Raw genomic sequence first — 16271 nt, 5'->3', positions numbered from 1 at the left:
GGAGCACCACTCGTCACTGGCCTCCACTGGGACACTGACCCATTGACCACCACTCTGTGAGAGCGACCAGCCAGCCAGTTCCTTCTCCACCGAGCGGTGGATAGGGGGGTGGGAGGTTTGGGGGGGTTTGGGAGCCATCCCACCACGGCCACGGGATGCCAGTAAGACCCGATCCCAACAGGCGCAGCGGGCTGGGCGGGCGGGGGGGGGGCTGTGCAGATGTAGATGCCCCAGAGCCGGGACCCCGTGGATCCCCTCCCCCCACCCCCAGCCCGGGGCCACAACCCGCCGCGACAGGGATTTTTATTGAGAACAACCAAAAATAGAAAAAACACCTGAAAAAAATACATAAATCCCCGCTCTAGAAGCCCTAAATACGTATCGGCCACAGATGTTTTGCACCCGGGCGGTAAAGCCGGAGGGGTGTGGGGGGCAAGGACCAGCGGGAAAAAAGCTTTGATTTTAACCACATTTCTCAGTTTTCTGTGGTTTTCCCCTTATTTTTAATTTCTCCCATTAAAAAACACCCGCATTACGGCACCCGGTAGGCAGCAGATCCCCGGCTGAGGAAGAGCGCGGCAGCGAGAGGCGATGGCGGCCGCGGCGGGGTGGGGTGTCACCCCCCACCTCCGGCTCCCTCGGCGAGAAGAGGCACCAAAAACGTGAGGATTTCCCCCAAAACAGCCGTGCGCCAGGCGAGGAGCGGGGCGTTTCTTTGGCAAAGCGTGAGGGGCGGCGCCGGGTCCCGGCTCGGGGGCGGCCATAGCGCCTTCGAAACCCGCTTTGGTAGTGTCGTGGGTTAGGCTGAACCGCCCCCCACACAGCCGGTCACTCCCCCTCCCCCACCCCCAGGGATGAGGGAGAGAATTAAAGGAGAAACGGGAAACCCGTGGGTTGAGATAAGAACAATTTAATGCAGATGATTTAATACAGTGTAGGTGCTCACCACCCCCTCGTATGCGAAGCCCGTCTTGTCCCGAAGCTGCAATCCCGGACGAACGCGAGGCCCCGAAATAGAGAGGGGCGGGGGGGGGGGGGGGGGGGGGGGGGGAGGGAGAGAGAGAGAGAGAGAGAGAGAGAGAGAGAGAGCGCGCTCCGAGAGTGGGAGTGCTGGGAGAGAGAGAGGAAAGAAAAAAAAAAGAAAAGCAATAGAGTGAAAAGCACAGCAAGCGCAAAAGAGCAAAAGCGGCGAAAGCCAAAGCGCAAAAGCCAAAGCGCCAAAGCCCCTCTTCCCGGCTGCCCCTCGCTGTTATACTGGGCATGACGCTGCATGACATGGAATACTGATTGGCCAGTTTGGCCTCAGTCTTAAGTTCCAGCACAAATGACAAGGGGAATCATGTCCCCCTTGTCCCAGCTATGCTCCCCCCTTATCCTGCCGTGTTTCTGTACTCTGCACACTGAAAAGTCCTTGGAGTTTCACTTCCAACCACAAACATCAGCTTGCTATCAACATTCTTCTCAGAGTGAGCCTCTGAGTAAAACCAAAACAGGGAGCTCTTCTGGCTGTTAAAAAAAAACTCTGTCCCAGCTAAAACTGGGACAGTGGGAGTCCCACATCCAGAGGGTCTCCCGGTTCCTCGGAGCCCTCGTCACGCTGTGGGAGACATGGGGCATGGTGAGCAGGGCATCGTCACGGGCAGCCGTGCTGGCAGCGGGGCCGTGGCTACGGTGGTGGCGTGGCCTTGGCTGGGAGGCAGGCGGTGGGGTGGCTGCTCCAGACCCCTCCCTGCCGCGGCGGGGCGTGATGGCTGCCTGGGGAGCTTCCCAGGCACCCACCTTTCCCCAAAACAGAAAAGTTTCTCTTTCATACAGGCAAGAGAAATCCAGATCCTCCTCCCAATCGTGGTGGAGGCCCTGGAAAATGACAATGAAGACATCAGGATGAAGGTCCTGAAGCTCTTAGAAAATGTGAGGCATCACCTGGACAACAGGGGCCCACCGGGCTGAGTTCACCCAGACAGGACTGAAATCTGGGAGAAACGGGCACACAGATCAGAGGTCAGTGACGATGGGACGGAACAGCGTGTGCCGCGGCTGAGCCCCCCTTGCCAGCAGCCCCTTGCAGCCAGCCCTCGGTGGGGCAAGCAGAGACCCACTCGCAGCCCCTGGAGGACCCACGTCGAGCAGAGATGCCAGAGCCTGAGCACGGTGCATCTGGAGCCCGTGGGATGCCCCCGCCGATGGGGAGGGGTTTGGTTACAGGAGATGCCCGAGCCGGAGCCTGCTGTGACTCCCGGGCACAGGTCAGTCCGTGCGGAGCCGCGTTTCGGGTCGCTGTGCCGCCCCACGCCGGGGCGCAGTTACAGCCTGTGTGATGGCCCACGGCAGGGCCAGTGGCCACAGCTCCTTAAAAGCCCAGGGCTGGTAAAGCCCGCACCGGGGCAAATCCGATGGGGTAAGGATTTGCCCCCCAGCGGGCAGGATTCACGCTTTCGCCGTGAGTAGGGGATCCACTGGAGCAAGGGACAATGGTGTAAGGGCTCCTGCTCCTTTAAGGGAAGCGGCAGTACCAGCACGGGATGAACTGACCTGCACCCCCCCAGTCCCTGCCCCCTGCGCCGCTGGGGGGGGAGGTAGAGCCGGGAAGAAGAGGCAAAGGGGGAGGAGTGGTGGTGGTTTTAAGACCTGGCCTTGTTTTTCTTCTTGTCCTCTCAAGTAACCGTTTTTGTGTGCTTTTCTCTTTGTAGGCAGCTGTTAATAAATAGTTTTGCTTTAAGAAAACTGAGCCTCTTTTGCCCGGGACCGTGGTCGGTGGGTGCTGCTCTGTTCCTGTCTCGGCCCTCAGCTCTTTTATTACATTTTTCTCCTCTCCATTTTAGTGGGGTGGGAGAGCTGCGGGGGGTTTAGTTGCCGGATCGGCCGAACCCACGACACCCCCCCAGCCACGCTCCCTCCGCTCAGCCCTGCTCCAGCGCAGCCCTTGGGAAGGGTCCCTGCAGAGCCAGCGCCAGCAGGGGCAGAGGGGCTGGCACGGACGTTTCCAACACCTGCCCACCTGGCCCAGCAGGGCTCTGCAGCAGCCCGTGGGCCGCGGCAGGAATGGGCACGGCCCTGCAGGCTGACCTGGCCCTGCAGGTGTCGGAGGCTTTAAGCCTCAGTCCCTCACCCTCAGGGCTGTGCTCAGGAGACCCGTGGTGCCTGGACCAGCCCATGCCCCAGCGTCCTACGGGCAGGACCACCCCAGGAACAAAGCCAAGGCAGGGGGACACCAGCTCTCCTTCCCCAGGCTGTGGTGCCATCTCCAGCTCCTGCTCTTCTGCAGGTCTCCAGGGAAGCCCTCCTCGCCGCAGCACGGTTCCTCAAGTGGGAAGAGCTCCAATGCCTGGTGCAGGACCAGCAGACTGGGAGGATCGCAGAGTGCTTGGTGAGGACAGCCCCCCACCCCCAGGGCCCGGCTGGCCGGGGGCTGCCCCCGTGTCTGGGCTGGGGGCTCTGCAGCTGCACCTCAACTGCCCTGCTCCAGCCCGGAGCCCGGAGCTGCATCCTTGCTCCCTGCCCAAAGAACAGAGCCCCAGGGGCTCTTCTCCACACCCCTCTCTCTGGGTGCAGCGAGGGGTCTCAGGGACCAGGGGGTGCTGGGAGGAGGGACTGCTCCGGCCAGCTGGGCAGGGACTATGGCATGCCCATAGCCCGTGCTCTCTCCAGCTGGCGCAGGGCAGCAGCAGAGCCAGGGGGTACCTGCTCCAGAGCCGGCGGTACCTGCGGAGCCCACAGGAGCCCTTGCGTGTGGTGGCCGTCAGGAAGAGCTGGGAAGTGGGAAGAGCTGGGGGGCGGACGTGGCCCTGGACCGAGGGGCTCCCCATGCCCTGCAGATCCGGGCTCTGACCTCATCTCCGTCCCTTTCTGCCCCAGCCCTTCAAAGCATGGAGAACGACAGACGCCCCGGGGTCCGTAACCTGGTGGCTGAAACCCTGCAGAGCCGGGACACTGCCCGGGAAGAGCCTCCCTCCGGATCCCGCCTGGGAGCGTTGTACAACTGGCTCCAGAGGGCGTGGAGGAGGAGGACACGGTGCTGCTGGAGCTGTGTGGAGAGATGATCCCGGGGCGCTCTGCCGTTGGCATTAGGGAAACGGGCACAACGCCTGGGATTTCTCATCAGTCTCCGTGGGGTGAGAGGGACAGCGGGAAACCCTGCTGCAAATCTTTGTCTTCCTTGCAGGCCATGGCAGCCATGGACACCACGCTGGAGGGAGGGAGACCACCTCCCTTGGGTCACCAGGGGCTGCCCACCAGGCTCTCCTGGAGCACAGTGCCTGCAGAGGGTGGCATCTGCCGTCCTGCCCGGCCATGAGGTTGGCCCGGGGGCCTTGTCCCAAACCTCGAGGCCTGCGAGGGGCCCTGGGGGCAGGAACCCCACTGCAGCCCTGGCCCGAGATCGGAGGAAGCCTTGATGGCCCCTGCGAGTCCAGCCCGGGAGCTGGGCAGTGCTGCTGCTGCTGGAGCAGGGCTCTGCTCCCAGGGCACACCAGCAGCTTCTCTCTGCCCAGGTGCTGCTGGACTTCACCAGCTCTGAGACAGCAGCGGTGCGGCACAGGGCCGTGGGGAGGCTCTGCACACTGAGCCGTTTACTGGCCGACAATCCCTCGCTGGAGGTGAGGAGCCGGGCCCCCTCCAGCCTGGCCATCTCCCCCCCCTGCACACCGGCGCAGCCCGCAGCTCTCCCCGCGCAGGGCTACGGCCCAGCTGGCTGCTCTGGGAGCCGCGGCCGGCATGGCCCTGCAAAGCCCTGGCTCGCCAGGGGTCCAGCCCTGGGCACACACTGGGCTTCGGGGCTTTGGCACCGGCTGCCTGCCCTCAGCCCTCCTGCTCTTCTGCCTCCTCGCCCAGGGCTGGTGCCGCTTGCGCAGACAGACGTGTGGCTGTGTCTGCACTGGAGACCTCCAGATCCCAATCCTTGGGCAGCTGCTGGGACGGCTCCGCCTTCTCCAGGCTTCCAATGACGCGGCACGCCATCAAGCTCCCTTCCTTCCTCCCACAGCCCTTTGCAAAACACCTCAGGCCTTCTGAGGTGACAGACATTGTGCTTGAGGCCACCAAGGTGATGAGGGACCCCAGCATCCTTGACAAGCAGGGAGCAATAACCATGCTGGATGTGCTCAGGACCAACCCTGGCTTCCGGCTGGCGGAGGTAAGTGGCCCGATGGCCCTTCAGCCCTGCCAGGCCTTGCTCCTGCCTCCAGCCCGTCCCTCCCTCCCAAACCAGGGGAGAAGCCACCCTAAGCCAGCAGAGAGGGATGGCAGGGGCAGCTGAGAAGTGGCTGCACTCCAGGGCAGCGCCGTCCTCACCCGTGTCCCCTCCAGGTGCCACGAATTGTGAGCTGCATCCGTGAAAACCTGGCACACCACTACACATGGACAGTGTGCCAGAGGATGAGCTTCCTGCTTCGCCAGCTGACCTGGCGGCACCCCATGGAAGTGGTCACCAGCCTGTTGGAGCTCTCTCTGCCAGACGACAGGTACTGGCCCTGCCAGCCCTGGGGGCTTCTTCCCTGTGGGCAGAGGGGCCCGGAGCCTCTCGGCCGGCCAGCCCCACGGAATGCTGCAGGCCCCCCATGAGGAGCAGGGCTCCCCACCCCACCACGCTCTCCAGCCCCGTGGCTCGGCCAGGCCCGCAGCAGCCGGAGCTGGCCAAGGCAGCCCAGAGCCGCCACGCTCCTCCCAGCCCCACGGGGGGCACCGCCGCAGCCCCCCGCTGCTGCCCAGGGTGTCCCAGCCCAGGGTGGGTCTGCGCCACGCGGGGCCGACCCGCCGTGCTGCTGTGCCCAGGCAGCCTGCTGAGCGCGCTCTGGCTTGCAGCGCTGCCCGCGCCATGTGGGAGGTGGTGATCTCCGTGCCCATGACGATGGAGACGGCCCTGAAGGAGCTGTTGGCCCGACCCCGATCACACCGACGGCGCGGGGCGGCCCCAGAGGACGCCAGCATCCCTCTGCAGGCTGTGAGTTCCCAGAAAGGGCCCTGGCCCCCCGTGAGCCCCGCAGGCTCTGCCAGCATCTCACTGCTGGGTCTGTTCCAGCCGCCGGCCGCCAGCGACTTTGAGTGGGAGTCCCACAGCCAGAGGGTCTCCCGGTTCCTCGGAGCCCTCGTCACGCTGACGGAGAGGCCGCACATGGTGAGCAGGGCATCGTCACGGGCAGCCGTGCTGGCAGCGGGGCCGTGGCTACGGTGGTGGCGTGGCCTTGGCTGGGAGGCAGGCGGTGGGGTGGCTGCTCCAGACCCCTCCCTGCCGCGGCGGGGCGTGATGGCTGCCTGGGGAGCTTCCCAGGCACCAACCTTTCCCCAAAAAAGAAAAGTTTCTCTTTCATACAGGCAAGAGAGATGCAGATCCTCCTCCCAATCATGGTGGAGACCCTGGAGAACGGCGATGAAGACATCAGGACGAAGGTCTCGGTGCTCTTTGGAAATTTGAGGCGTCACCGGGACAGCACGGCGGCCAGCCCCATCGCTGTGCGGCTGGCAGAGAAGCTCCCGCGCCTCTTTGACGACGTAAGGCTGCCCGGGGAGCCCGAGCCCTGCGGAGGGGCACTGGGCAATGCCCAGAGCCTTCGGCTTTCCTCGCTCCCCGGGGCTCCCGTGGGATGAATTCCGGGCTCTGCAGCCCAGCACGGCTTCCCCTGGCCGGCTGGTGCCCCCGGGCGCCCCGAGCCCCCCGTGCTGGGGCCCAGCAAAGCCCCTGCAGCCCCAGAGCTGCTCTGGGAGCCCTGGGCGCTCCGCAGCGGCGCTGCCGGGCAGCACCAGAGATTCCCCCCGCCCCCGCGTGCAGAGCCCGACCCCGGAGCATCTCCCCTCACATCTGCCATGCTCTCGCCCTGGGGCTGGTGCTCACAGTGAGCGGCTCTTGGTCTCAAGTGCCCCTCTCCTTCCCCCTGCCAGGGCTCCGGCCGGGTCAGACAGCTCTCCATCAGCCTCTTCAGAGACGTGATGGGGACTGTGGTGCGGTGTGACAAGAGGAGGATGAAGGAGGCAGTGCAGAGGGCCCTGCTCCCGCTCTTCTTTCACACGCACGACGAGACGGACAGCGTGGCCGAGGTAGCGATTTCGAAGCTGGCCAGTGGCACAGGGAAGGGCGTGCTGACCCCCTGGGCACCAGCGGCAAGAGCTGCTGGCAGTCGGGCTCTGGGCGCGTGCGTCACCTCGGGGTCCGGCTGCCCGAGTCACTGCGGACAGGGCAGAGCCCCTCTCCGTCCCTGCACCCGTCCCACCACTGCCTTCCTCGTCCCCCCGTGCCTCCCGCTGCGGAGGTGGAAGGGGAGGTGGGGTCCCCTCCCAGCCACGCTCCCTCCACTCAGCCCTGCTCCAGCGCAGCCCTTGGGAAGGGTCCCTGCAGAGCCAGCGCCAGCAGGGGCAGAGGGGCTGGCACGGACGTTTCCAACACCTGCCCACCTGGCCCAGCAGGGCTCTGCAGCAGCCCGTGGGCCGCGGCAGGAATGGGCACGGCCCTGCAGGCTGACCTGGCCCTGCAGGTGTCGGAGCCTTTAAGCCTCAGTCCCTCACCCTCAGGGCTGTGCTCAGGAGACCCGTGGTGCCTGGACCAGCCCATGCCCCAGCTTCCTACGGGCAGGACCACCCCAGGAACAGAGCCAAGGGGAGGGGGACACCAGCTCTCCTTCCCCAGGCCATGGTGCCATCTCCAGCTCCTGCTCTTCCGCAGGTCTCTGGGGAAGCCCTCCTCGCCGCAGCACAATTCCTCTCATTCCATTCACTCTCCCATTCCATGCCCTGACTCTGGGACAGCCTCATCAAGAACAACAACGGACGGAAATCCATGGCTGGGTTTCACAGCTGTTTTTCACATCTGGGGCTGTAGGAGATGCCTGGGGATCTCTAGGCTGTGCCTGCGGGCTGTAGGAGGGATCTGGAGGCTGCAGGAGGGATCTGGGGGACGTAGGACATGTCTGAGTGTCTCTAGGTTTGGTCTTGGGGCTGTAGGAGGGGTCTGGGGGTCTTTAGGATGGATCAGGGCAGAGTAGGATGGGTCCGAGTGTCTCTCGAATGGGTCTGAGAACTGTAGGAGCCGTCTGGGGGTCTCTGGGAAGGGTCTGGGGGATGTAGGAGGGTTTTGGGTGGCCCTAGGATGGGTCTTGGGGCTGTAGGAGGAATCTGGAGGTTTCTAGAATGGGTCTGGGAACCGTAGGAGGGGTCTGGGTGTCTCTAGGATGAGTCTGGGGCTGCAGAAGGGGTCCGAGTGTCTTTCAGATGGGTTTGGGGTCTGTAGGAGGAATGTGAAGGTCTCCAGGATGGGTCTGGGTTCTGTAGGAGGGGTCTTGGGGCTGTAGGAGGGGTCTGAGGGTCTCTAGGATGAGTCTGGGGGCTGTAGAAGGGATCTTGGAGTATCTAGGGTGGGTGTGGGGGCTATAGGAGTGGTATGAGGGGTCTCTAGGTTGGGGCTGGGGACTGTAGGACGTGTCTCTAGGCTGTAGGAGGAGCCTGAAGTTCCCTAGGATGGGTTTGGGTCCTGCAAGAGGGGTCAGGGGTCTCTAGGATGGGTCCAGGGCCTGTTGGAAGGGTCTGGCAGTCTCTAGTGTGGATCTGAGGGGTATAGGAGGAGTCAGGGGGTCTCTAAGGTGGGTCTGGGGGCTGTAGGAGGGGTCTGAGTGTCTCTAGGATGGGTCTGGGGGCTGTAGGAGTCATCTGGGGGTCTCCAGGATGGGTCTGGGGGCTGTAGTAGGTATCTGAAGGTCTCAAAGATATCCCTGTTCCTTGCACGGGGGTTGGACTAGATGACCTTTGAAGGTTCCTTCCTGCCCTAACCATTCTATGATTCTATGATTCCAAGATGGGTCTGGGGGCCTCCAGGAGTGGTTATGGGGTCTCTAGGATGGGTCGGGGAGCTGTAGGAGGGGTCTGGGTGTCTCCACGATGAGTCTGGGGGCTGTAGGAGATATCTGGGGCTCTCTAGGCTGTGTCTGGGGGCTGTACGAGGGATCTGGAGGCTGTAGGAAGGATCTGGGGGATGTAGGAGGGGTCTGAGGGACTCTAGGTTGGGTCTGGGGGCTGTAGGAGGGATGTAGGTACGTAGGAGGGATCTGGGTGTCTCTAGGATGAGTCTGGGGCTGTAGAAGGGGTCTGAGGGTCTTTCAGATGGGTTTGGCGTCTGTAGGAGGGATTCAAAGGTCTCTAGGATGGGTCTGGGTCCTGTAGGAGGTGTCTTGGGGTTGTAGGAGGGGTCTGAGGGTCTCTAGGGTGGGTCCGGGGGCTGTAGGAGCAGTTAAGGGGCTCTAGGACAGGTCTGGGTGTCTCCAGGATGATTCTGGAGGCTGTAGGAGGGGTCTGCATGTCTCTAGGATGTGTTTAGTGACCGTAGGAGAGGTCTGGGAGTCTCTAGGTGGGTCTGGGGTCTGTAGGAGGGGTGTGATGGTCTCTTGGATGCGTCTCGGGGCCATACGAGGTGTCTGGGTGTTTCTAGAATGGGTCTAGGGGCGGCAGGAGGGGTCTGGGGTTATCTTGGATGGGTCTGGTGGCTGTAGGACGGGTCTACTGGTCTCTAGGATGCGTCTGGGGGCTTTAGGACTGATCTGAGGGTCTGTCGGATGGGTCTGGGGGCTGTAGGAGGAATCTGGGGGTCTTGGATGGGTCTGGGGGCTGTAGGAGGGATCTGAGGGTCTCTGGGATGAGTCTAGGGGCTGTAGCAGGGGGTCTGCAGGTCTCTAGAATGGGTCTGGGGCCTGTAGGAGGGGTCTGACAATCTCTAGCATGGATCAGTAGGGTGGGTCTGGTGGTCTCCAGGATGGGTCTGGGGGACATAGGAGTGGTCTGCGGGTGTCTAGGATGGGTCTGAAGGCTGTAGGATGAGTCCAAGTGTCTCTTGAATGGGTCTCAGCACTGTAGGAGGGGTCTGGGGGTCTTTAGGATGGGTCTGGGGGCTGTAGGAGGGGTCTGAGAAGCTCTAGCATGGTTCTGTAGGGGGGGGTCTGGTGGTCTCCAGGATGGGTCTGGGGGACGTAGGAGTGGTCTGGGGGTGTCTAGGATGGGTCTGAAGGCTGTAGGATGAGTCCAAGTGTCTCTTGAAAGAGTCTCAGCACTGTAGGAGGCATCTGGGGGTCTCTAGGAGGGGTCTGGGAATCTCTAGCATGGTTGTGTAGGGGTGGTCTGGTGGTCTCCAAGATGGGTCTGGGGGACGTAGGAGTGGTCTGAAGGCTGTAGGATGAGTCCAAGTGTCTCTTGAATGAGTCTCAGCACTGTAGGAGGGGTCTGGTGGTCTCCAGGATGGGTCTGGGGGACATAGGAGTGGCCTGGGGGTGTCTAGGATGGGTCTGAAGGCTGTAGGATGAGTCCAAGTGTCTCTTGAATGGGGCTCAGCACCGTAGGAGGGGTCTGAGGGTCTCTAGGATGGGTCTGGGGGCTGTAGGAGGGGTCTGATGTTCTGTAGGAGGAGACTGGGGGTCTCAGATTGTCGGCCCTCAGCTCTCTCCCAGGCACGGCGAGGTGGCGTGGGAGTCCTCTCGTGGCCCTGGGATTTCTCATCAGTCTCCGTGGGGTGAGAGGGACAGCGGGAAACCCTGCTGCAAATCTTTGTCTTCCTTGCAGGCCATGGCAGCCATGGACACCATGCTGGAGAGGGTGGTGCTCAGCCTTCCTGCCTGCAGAGTGAGCCAGGAGCTGCAGGACATCTTCCAGGTCTGGCACGGGCAAAGAGCGGGCTGTTCCTCACCCTGGAGGGAAGGGATTGTCCACTCTGGAGTGCACGGTCCTCACTCCAGTGCCATGCAGAGAGCACGCTGCAGGGAGGGAGCCCACCTCCCTTGGGTCACCAGGGGCTGCCCACCAGGCTCTCCTGGAGCACAGTGCCTGCAGAGGGTGGCATCTGCTGTCCTGCCTGACCATGAGGTTGGCCCCACGCTTTTGTGGGCCCCACAGCCAGAGCTGCCATTGATCACCATGTCCCCAGGCCACGTCTTCCCTGTTACGGTGACGAGCGGCTCCGTCTGTGCCCCAGCCCGCCTGGTCCCTCCGGCGCTTGGAGCACAAAGCTCTTCCCGACGCCCTCCAGAACCCTCCCTGCCCGCTCGTGTCCCGCCGGCTCGTGAGCAGACTGCAGGGGGTTTGGTGAGCTGGCTGGCAAAGCTGCTGTGTCCATGCCCTGACTCTGGGACAGTCTCGTGGAGAACGACAACGGCGGAGGGAAATCCATGGCTGGGTTCCATACTGGGGGACGCCTCCCACTGGATCAGGGCGCTCAAAGCCTCGTCCAGCCCTCGAGCGCTGCCAGGGCCGGGGCAGCCACAGCTGCTCCGAGGAGCTGCCGACGGGCTGGGGCAGAACGGAGGAAGACGCCCAGCTAGAAGAGACACTTCCAGGAAAGTCCAACTCTGCCTGTCGTGCCCAGAAGGAACGGCCCCTTCCCTCTCCACAAAACGTCCTTCTTCCTTCACGCCACTCGGGAGAGAATTGAGCTTCATTCCCAGAAACGCGGGTCCTCAGGGAGAGACGAAATCTCTCTGGGAGGGCTGCCCAGGAGAGACAGTTCACAGACACGAGAGGCTCCGTGTGGATTCTGGAAATCAACCCTTGGAAATCAGCCCAGGTGGGAAGGGGCCAGGGGGTCTCCAAGCAGCACAGCGGGTGTCCGTGGCGGTTCCCTCAGTTTCTGAAAGCAAAACACAGAGAGATGCAGCAGCTGCGTGAGGAGGGATCCATGGTTCCCTGGTTGAAACAACACAGAGAGAGACCCCAGACCCTCCCACAGCCCCCAGACCCATTCTAGAGAACCCCAGACTCCTCCTACAGCCCCCAGACCCATTCTAGCAACACTCAGACGTTGGGGGGGCGAGGAGACCCCCTGCCCACATAACACGGGGTGGGGGGGGGACACGGGAGGGAAGAGGGGTGATAATTGGGGGGGGCAGTAATGAGGGGGCAATATGGGGGGGTTAAAGGGGGAGCAGTAACCTGGAGAGGTAAACTGGGGGTGCAATAACAAGGGGGGGAATATTGGGGGTGGGGGTAGAGCACCCATGGGTGGGAGGGGAGTACCTATGGGGGGAGGTGGCCCCCATGGGTGGCAGGGAAGCACCCATGAGTGGGAGGACACGTCTATGGGTGGGAGCACCCACGGGTAGGGGGGAGCACCCACCTCGTAGTAGAGGTCCCCGTGGATGGTGAGCTTGGGCTTGGGCTGCCACTTGAAGAAGGCGGCGTGGAGCTTCTGGTAGTCGATGTCCACCTGCCCCATCTTGGGGCGAACCTTCTCCCTCATCTTCGACTTCATCGTCTTCTGCTCCTCCTGGGGGAGGACAGGAGGAGGGGGGTTGGGGACACCCAGAGAGGCCCCACCACCTCCAGTGACACCCCGAGCGGCCCCACCACCCACCAGAAGGTGCTCACTGCCCCCAGTGGGCTCTGAACCATCATGTCCCGAAATCCATCCATGTCCAACCACAACGTCTTCAAAGCTCTTGATGCTCAACCGTGACATCTGTAAAGCCCCTGATGTCCAACCATAACGTCTCTAAAGCCCTCAATGTCCAACCATGACATCCCCAAAGCCCTCGCTGTCCAACCATTGTGTCCCTAAACACATCAGTGTCCAACCACAACCTCCCCAAAGCCACTGACGACCACCCAGCCCCCCTCACCCTCCTTTCCCCCCATGCCCTGTCCCCCCCGCCCCCCCAGCTGACACCAAGGTGGCCACCCACCTTCTCCTGCAGGGCCTCGCGCATCTCCTGGATGCCGGTGCACTTGATGAAGTCGGGCAGCTCCAAGGGCGGCTTCTCGATGCCCCTCTTGCCCTGCAGGTACTTGCGCCTGAAGCACCAGTGCCGGGGGACGGGCACCGAGTTCCGGGTGGCCTTGAGGTGCACCAGCAGCTTGGGGTCCTGCACCGTCACGTCGTGCATCTCCACCACGTTCGGGCAGGCCACCAGCTTGGGGGGGGGGCCACACATGAAGAGGAACAGTTGGCTTAGGGGGGTGGTAGGACACCTCAGGGTGGCACTAAGGGACCTCCGGGGGTGAGCAGGGGAACACTGGGGGGCTTTGTGGTGGCACCACTGACCACAGAGAGCTTCATGGTTGGGCACGGGCCACCCCAGGGTGACACCAGTGGCCCCAGCGAGGATCTTAGTTGGCTACAGGCACCCCAGAGTGGCACCAGTGTCCCCAGTGGGCTCCCAAAGCAGTTTCAGGGCACCCCATGGTGGCACCAGTGCCTCCATCAGGGTTCCAAATGGAAGACCAGGCATCCCAGGTGGCCCTAGGGACCCTGAGGGGCTGGCAGGGGGAACATCAGCCACCCCAAGGTGCCACCAGTGTCCCTACTGAGCATCTTGCTTGGGCACAAGCCACCCAAGGATGACACCAGTGTCCCCAGACAGCTTCACAGTTGGACAGAGGCACCCCACGGTGCCACCTGTGTCCCCAGTTGGCTCCCAAGGCAGCTCCATGGAGCCCCATGATGGCACCAGTGTCCTCTAAGAGCTTCATAGTTGGGCACAGGGCACCCCAAGGTGACACCAGTGTCCCCACAGAGCTGCTTGCTTGAGTACAAGGCACCTCACGGTGGCACTGCTGTCCCCGGGTGGGCACACAGCCCCCAGGGTGGCACATGGGGTCCCCAGGATGGCACGCAGGACCCCAAGGTGACACCAGTGCCCCAAAGGGCTCTGGAAGTCAACACAAGACACCCCAGGGTGGCACAGGGGACATCACTGGGGCACAAAGGACACCTACTGTCTCTCATGGTAGCACAGTCCACCTCTGGGGCGGCTCAGTGTCCCCACCCAGGGCACATGGGGTGTCCCCGTGTCACCTCAGGTGGCCCCACTTGGGCTCCCAGGGACACAGGGTCCCACATGGCCCCTGTCCCCAGCTCTGGGTGCCACCCTGGGGTGCCCAGTGCTCCCACTGGGACTCCACTGGTGCCAGGCGATGGCCGTGGCACCACAGGGATGGGGATGTGGCATCAGGGTGTCACCTGCTTCAGCTCGGCCACGGTGAAGCGGTTCATGCGCCACAGCCTCTTCTCGGACAGTTTGGGCACCTCTGGCTTCTTCTCCTGTAGGGACAAACATGGGTGGCACCGACACGGGGCACCCGGCCACCGTTCCTGTCCCCACACCCCCACCCACAGCCCCTCTGTCAGCCTCGTCCCTGCCAGGGCCACCCAGAGTCCGTGCCCACCCCAAAGCTCGCCCTGTCTCCACTCCAGAGACCCTCATGTCACCCATGTCCCCTGCCAGGGCCACCCAGAGATTGTGCCCACCCCAGAGCCCCCCCTGTCCCCACCCCAGAGACCCTCATGTCACCCATGTCCCCTGCCAGGGCCACCCAGAGACTGTGCCCACCCCAGAGACCCTCATGTCACCCACATCCCACCCATGGCCACCCACAGACTTTCCCCACCTCAGAGCCCCCCTGTCACCCATGGCCCCACCCCACCGCCCTTCTGTCACCCGCTGCCACCCCTCGCCCCCAGACCCCCTCCCCGGAGGTGTCACCCACCCCCCATCACTGCACAGTCCCCTCTGCCCCCCCCCCCCCCCGCCACCTGCTCATCCTTGGAGCTGTCGCCCTCGCTGCCCTTCCGCCCGTCCTCGAAGCCCTTTTTCTTGGCAACGGCGGCGCTTTCCGGCCTGTCTGCCGTGTCCGGCTCCTTCTCCTTGTCCTTCTTGACATCATCCATCAGCTGGGGGGGGGGCGGGACACAGGGCAGGGGGCTCAGGGGCACCCCAGGGTGCTGCCATCCCCCCCACCCCACCCCAGGGGGTGTCTCCCCCACCCACCGGCTCAGAGGGCAGCAGGGTGGTGACAAAAAGGCGCTGGGAACAGAGAACGTGTCACCTGGGGGGGCAGGTGGGGGACACACAGGGGCACCCCGGGGTGCCCTGATCCCCACTCCAGCACCCATGGGTGCTCCTCACCCAGTTCGCACCTTTAAAGTCATCAAAAAAATACCACTGAACAAGCCAAAAATGCCACAAAACCAGCCAAAAAATCCCACAAACGAGCAATTTGCCACTTCCAGGGGCAGGTGGGTGACGCCCAGCAGCACCCATGGGTGCCCCCCATCACGCTTGCCCCCTTAAAAACATTTACAAAATCTCTTAAAAGCATTAAAAATTCCCTTAAAATCACAAACAACTGTCGGAAAACAGAATCTGCCACCTATGGGTGCCACCTGGGGACACGCAAAGGCACCCTGGGGTGCCCCCACACCACCCCCCAGCACCCATGGGTGCCCCCACCCAACTGCAACTTAACACCCATCGAAAAATCCCTTAAAGCCCTCAAAAATTCCCTTAAACCAGAAAATTTGTCGCTTTCAGGTACAAGGTGCATGTAGGTGACACCCAGAAGCATCCATGGGTGCCACGTTAAAGCTATCCAAAAATCCCTTAAAAATAGTCCTAAAATTGACTTTTGGGCACAGGCAGGTAACACCCAGGGCTGCCCCCCACACCCCAGCACCCATGGGTGCCCCCTCCACCATGAATCCCACATTAAAACCCTCAGAAAAACCCTTAAAAACAGTACAAAATTTGACCCGGGGGGTCTCTCAGCGCAGGATCAGGCCCCCATAGGCAAGGGGGTCTGTCGGGGCAGGATCAGGCCCCCCAGGACGGATCAGGACCCTCCTGTGGGGTCCCCTGGGGCAGGATCAGGGCCCTCAGGACAGCTCAGGACCCCCCGAGAGAATCCTTCTGGGCAGGATTGGGATCCCTAGGCAGGATCAGGACCACCCAAGAAGGCTCAGGACCCCTACGGAGGCGGCCCTTGGGGCAGGATCAGGCCCCCTGGGGACCTCTGAGCCCCCCCAGGGTGCCGCCGCGCCGCGGGGTCCCCTCACGGTTCTGGCTCCGCAGATGACAATGAGTTGTGGTGCGCCACCCCCCCCCCCCCATGTCATGGGGGATCCCCACCACCAGCTGTGGGGGGGAGAGGTGAGGGGGGCCCCCAGGAATAGAGGAGCCCCCCCCGTGGCACCCCAGGGGTTTGTCCAGCGGGGTTTCACTCCCCACATGCACCCCAGTGTTACAGGGAATCCCCAGCACCCCAGGGACCCCTCCCTGCAGAGACCCCTCCTCAATAACACCCAAAACATCACCCTGTCCAGGATGTCCGCCCCAGCACCCAAGACCCCCCTCAGCACCCAGGGACACCCCACCTTAGGGACACCCCCCCACCACCCTTGACCCTCCCCTCACTGCCTAACGCCACTCCCTCCCCCCCCCACCTGGTGGTCCCCAGTCCCGTGCAGATCAACCAGCGCTGGGGGTGGAGGGCGGGGAGGGTGGTCAGGGAGGACCCAGGTGTCCAGGCCCCTCCCACCC

This window comes from Tauraco erythrolophus, unplaced genomic scaffold (assembly GCF_009769465.1).
Source record: "Tauraco erythrolophus isolate bTauEry1 unplaced genomic scaffold, bTauEry1.pri scaffold_86_arrow_ctg1, whole genome shotgun sequence".
NCBI classification, from domain to species: domain Eukaryota; kingdom Metazoa; phylum Chordata; class Aves; order Musophagiformes; family Musophagidae; genus Tauraco; species Tauraco erythrolophus.
Note: the sequence above shows the minus strand (reverse complement) of the source record.